The sequence below is a fragment of the Adiantum capillus-veneris genome, unplaced genomic scaffold (genome assembly GCF_014529385.1).
Source record: "Adiantum capillus-veneris isolate H3 unplaced genomic scaffold, ASM1452938v2 Hic_scaffold_325, whole genome shotgun sequence".
NCBI lineage: Eukaryota > Viridiplantae > Streptophyta > Polypodiopsida > Polypodiales > Pteridaceae > Adiantum > Adiantum capillus-veneris.
Window position 1 is genome coordinate 3635107 of NW_028221436.1, and position 5941 is coordinate 3641047.

Below are 5941 nucleotides of genomic sequence, written 5' to 3' on the forward strand. Positions count from 1 at the left end.
ATATGCAAAGGGGAAGCAACCTCTGCAAACTTCCGTATGAACCGCCTGTAGTACGAACACAGTCCCAAGAAGCTTCCAACTTCATGGACATTCTTCCAATCGGGCCAATCACGTATAGTCTCTATCTTGGCCGAATGCACTTGCACTCCTAGTGCTGAGACAAATGTCCCAAAAAGTGTATCTCTGAAGCAGATGATCTTTGTGTTCTGCCTCATTCTTGGAGAAAACAATGATATCATCAAAGAAAGTCCCAACAAATAGCTTGTGCTCTTGAAAAATCTTGTCCATCATCCGGTTAAATGTCGTAGGAGCATTTGTTAAACCAAAAGGCATCACCAAAAAACTCAAATAACCCAAACGTCGTCCGAAAAGCTGTCTTGTAGACGTCTTCCGGCGCGATTCGGATCTGATGATATCCACTCTTCAAGTCAATCCTGCTAAAGCACGAGGATCCTTGTAACCTGTCCAGTATATCATCGATCCTAGGAATCGGAAATCTGTTCTTGATGGTGATTTTGTTGAGAGCTCTATAATCAATGCACATTCTCCAAGACCTTTCTTCAAATCCAACAACAGTGGAGAGCAGTACGATGAAGTACCAGGCTGGACAAGACCCTTTTCCAAGAGGTCTTTCACTTGGTTCATAATCTTTTCAATCTGTACTCGGCTCACACGGTAAGGTGGCCGGTTCGGTGATGTGCTTCCAGGTATCAGGTCAATGGTCTGATCTTCAGGCCATCTAAAAAGCAATCGGCATGAGTGTGGAGAAAAATCTTGGCGTTCTTTTGTTCAGGTCAAAACATATTCAACCTTTATCGATCGTTCAGTTCTCTCCAAAAGAATGAGTAAAGAAACTGAAGTTCATCAAGTACAATCTCTGAGCCCTTCATTTGTCAAAGTCGCTTTCTCGGCCCGGTAGTAAACCACGGCGTAGTTCTGGTGGTACCAAGGATTCCGAGTAGAACGTCACTAGCGTGCTCTGAACACCCCTATCATTGCAAATGAAGTTTGCCAATGCTCGTTGTAATGGCAACATCCCATCCGGGTGCCAGTCGAACTACCTCCGCCTGTGGCATCAGTCTGTCGGGCGTAATTCCAAATTGAGCCGCCAATTCCAAGTGAAAAGAAGTTGGCCTTGGCTCCTTCAAAAGAGCTTCCTATTCCTTCACTTTGCCCAAAAAAGCGGCAAAGTTTGTACTTTCATTCATTTGATTCGGCGCAAGTCCCACGCCATGTGGTACCAGTTCTGCTTTTTCTATCTGCCTTTTCTGCCACGTTCCTCAGCTACTCTCGAACTCTCAGGCCTATCGTCGTTCTTATCATTCTCTTCTCTCTGTGCCCTTTTAGGGCACTTCGCGGAGATATGTCCATGTTCCCCGCATCCAAAGCACTTCCCCTCTCTAATGAAGCGAGCTTTCTCCTGAGGAGTAAGCTTGGGTATTGCATCCTTCTTCTCTGGGTTGCTCTTTTCCTTCTACTTTCATTCCCAGAAGTCTGTTCGGCTCGTTGTGTCATGGCCTCATCTATGGGGTAGGTCAGACTGCCAGAGTGAATGGCAAAGCCGTGCTTCGCATGACTCATCAACTCTTGAATAGAAGCTGACTTCTGTTCCAAGCAGTGATCTCGGATCTCTGTAGGTAGACCCAAGGTAAACCGCTCAATCTCTTCTCTGAACGAGATCTTCTTGAATGAAGAGTGGGTAGAAAAGAGCTCTAGAATCTTTCACAATAAGCATTGATTGTATCTTTCTTGGTCATCCGAAGATGGTTCCAAGTAGCTCGTACGTCTCGTTCATATTCTTGCTCAACCAAGAAGAAATAAAAAGCTTCTTAAATTTCAGCCATTTAACTCGCGCAGTCTTGTTTAAGAGAAGAGTGGACCAACAAGTACGAGCATTCTCCTTAAAGTAAGAGGTAGCTCTCCGAATCTTGGAGTGCTCTGAAAAGCGTCCTCCTGCGAAGCGATGTCAAACTGTTGTATAAAAGACAAAGCCTTGGAAGCATCTGAGTAATCTGAGAAAGTATCAACTTGATCGAGTGGCCACCTTCCTTAAACTCTCGGACTTTCTTGCTTTTATCTTCAAGAAAGTCATACTGGTTGGCTTTGTAAAAATTCTTCTTGTTCGCATAAAAGTTTCCGTCATCCGAATTAAGCTGTCTGTAGACGAGTCCTCAGTAGAACTGTCAGTCTCTAGGCGAGATTTAGCCTTCTTTTACTCTCTCTTGCCCTTTCCGAAGCGTTGCTTCTTGCTTCGCTTTTTACCCTTTTCTGTCTTCTTCGCTCGAATCCGAGGAGCTAGAAGAACTATCAGAAGAAGAAGAAGAAGAAGAAGAAGAAGAAGAACTAGGTACTCCTTCAAATCGAACACGCTTCTTCTGTTTCTTTGCCTTGTCAAAAGTCGACTGACGACCCAAATAACCTGGAAAGTCAGTGCTTTTCTTTTGCTTTTTGCCATGCTTTTTAGCTGTCTTCTGTGCGTCAAAAAGCTAAGCAATCCGTGCATCAACCACCTCTTCTAGTTCCTTCTCTGAATATTGTTTTGGATCAGAAGGTTTCTTGAAAGCATATTTCGGGGTGGTGTAGTGGTTTTCTACCACTGTGCATGCACTTCCTGAAAAGAAGTCTCGCTCATATATTGCCAATTTCGGATCCTTCGCAAAACTGAGCATCATTTTTGTTGCATCGCCAATCAATTGACGACGCTTCATCTCTCTTTGCTCCGCCTGAGTAGGCCTATACGGGCCATACTCTCTGTCTGAATCTTCGTTGTGATCCCAGCCCGCATCTCCAGATGCAGAGGGAGTCGACTGATCCTTGCGTGAAGCCATAGGTGCCGCGGAAAAAAAATTGGGGATCGGATTTCCCGTAGAAGAGAAATCGGCCATGCTCTGATACCACTGTAACAGATACACAACAGACAGAGAGAGACAGAGAGAGGTGACATACTTCGTGGGAGAATTTTGGTTCTTTGTGGGGGAGACCTGTCAGGATGCATTCCTTGGGCTCTTTCTTAGGTTTGCTATCCATAGCGAAGGATAAGCAGCGTGCACAGGGTGCTGTAGAGCGAGATGAGAAAGGCGCAGAAGGACAAAGGCACAAAGATACAGAGAAGTCACAGTCATGAAAACATTCGACTGAACATTCGTTCTAACGTGGGCTCCACATGTGTTTTTGAATCCTCCACATGATTTTTAAGATTTTGTATCCTCCACACAAATATTTAATTCAAACAATTCTTGCCATAACACCAATTTCATACCCCCTAAATTTTAAGCCTCCAAAAGAAACTTTCAACCGTTAAAACCGGGCCACCTATTCATGCATCCACCCTCTTCTCTTTAACATTACATGCTCGCTTAAACATCATACAATGCCCCTACTTGATCACTTTCACAAGGACTTTATTTCAGCTCACTGCTTTGTGCTCGTTTCTCTTGGCTCGCTAAATAGACGCACCCCTTCTGTGAAAGGAGATTGTGATGCAGATGTTGATGCAGAGGCAGTTGATTGATGCAGATTGGGTTTTAGCAAAGAGTGCACTTACGATCCTCTTGTCCATGATGCACATGCTTGTCAGTTACTGTAGATTACATGTGTGAATGTCACATTTTTCAAACATTACCTACATCCTGAATTATTCACCTCTCTCGAGTTGTCCCTCAAATTCAGTCACTTGTGCCAACAATGCCTCTTATCCGTTCAGGGAGTTGGAAAGATTGTGCTACTGCTGCAAATGGCAGTTCTTTTACACTTGTTGATGCACTTATGTACCTGGGATCAAGAAGAATCTCTTGTCTGTATTCGCACTTGCTAGACTTGACACTTGTAGTCAAATTTGTGGATGACAGATGTACCGTTTGTATTAGTAAGTTTGGTGATGAAATTGCTTTGCATTTGTTTGGCTGTGTAATGCTCACTTTTGTATGACAAATTGTGGAAAATTTTAATGTTATCGATGATTCAATGGTTTGCATGAAATTGGGATAGATTCAAATGTTAAAATTATGCACGTTTTTTGGTCAGCTGAAATTTTGCCATTTGCTTCATTTTGCACAATTGATTGATAGGTGTTGATTTTCAAACATGTTTGTGAAGTTGCTGTATTTTGGGTAAAATGCAGCGTTCTAAGTTTTCCAAAGGATGGTTCAGTTAGGGCCACATGCAGGTTGCAGCTTGTGCATAGTGATGTTTGTGGGCCCATGCAAACTCCGTCCTTGGGCAATTACCTGTACTTTGTGACTTTCATTGATGATTACTCCAGACATGCATGGGTATTTCCGCTTAAAGCGAAGTTCAAAGTTTTTATATGCATCAAACAATTTCTAGCTATGGCTGAAAATGTATCGAAATGTACTATGGGCACCCTCCGTTCCGATCAAGGGGGGAGTATATGTCTCATAAATTTAATGCATTTCTGACTAGTCCTGGGATAAAACACCAATGTACAGTGCCATACACACCTCAACAAAATGGTGTTGCTGAGAGGAAAAATAGGTCTCTTACAGAAATGACAAGATGTATGGTCAAGAGTCAAGCTTTACCACATTCCTTTTGGCTCGAGGCTGTCATGTGTGCCACTTATGTACTCAACAGGTGTCCTACGAAAGCGTTGCAGTCTATGACTCCATTTGAAGCATGGCATGATAGAAAGCCATCTATTGAGCACATGCGTGTTTTTGGTTGTTTGGCTTATGGCTAAGTGCCACAAGTGCAACACAAAAAATTGGATGATAAGGCTGTGAAATGTATTTTTGTTGGTTATAGTGCTGAAAGCAAAGGTTACAGGTTGTGTGTGGAAGATTCTGTTCAGCCCTTGCTGTCATGTACTAGAGACAATAATGTAAGCTCACATGACATTTATGACACTTTGTTGCCTCTTTTTAGTGGTGGAAGTTTGAATGGAAATTCCAATGAGGCAAATGTACAAGCTATGGGGGTTTCAAAAAATGTTATAGATCAGCTTATTACTGATGCAGATGTACAAGATGTACTTGATGAGGAAAGGGCTGAAAATGAGCAGGCTACAGGTATGCCAAAATGGCTGGTGCACACTTTGCGGTGACAGTAAATTGGATGCACCTTTGTCTAGTCGTACTCGTTCAGGCTCTCACCGTGCATCTTATGCATCAGATTGTTATGCTTTGGTTGTGTCTAGCTTACATGATGTTGAGGAACCTCTATCTTTTGATGAAGCAGAGAATTCAAAAAATTGGATGGCTGCCATGCAATCAGAATATGATGCACTTATAGAAAATGACACATGGACTTTATGTGATTTGGCTCTTGGCAAAAAGGCCATTGGTACGAAGTGGGTTTACAAGTTGAAACGCAAGCCGTATGGTGAGATCGATCACCATAAGGCTCGACTTGTTGCAAAGGGTTATGCACAACAAAAGGGCATAGATTATGAAGAGACTTTTTCTCCCACTTGCCGTATGACTACTGTGCGTTTTCTATGTGCATTGACAGCTCATTTTGGTTGGCATGTACATCAATCAGACATTGTTACTGCTTTCTTGAATGGTGACATATTTGAGGAAGTTTATGTAACGCAGCCTTGTGGTTTTGTCAAGAAAGGACAAGAGGACAAAGTGTGCAGATGTAAGAAGGCTTTGTATGGGTTGAAGTAGTCTCCTCGTGCTTGGTATGAGAAAGCTGACACGCATTTGGTCAAACAAGGCTTTCGTAACAGTCCAACAAAAAGCACATTGTATGTAAAGCGTGAGGGTGATGTACTTCTCATTGTGGTTCTTTATGTAGATGATTTGCTGATCACTGGACCAAATGAGAGACATATTGCTGAATTTAAAGCTGATTTGAATGCTAGTTTCAAGATGAAAGGTTTGGGGCTGTTGTATCATTACTTGGGTATACAGTTTAAGTAGTGTGATGGTGGTATTGCCTTGTGTCAGAAAAGTTACATAGAGACATTACTATGTAA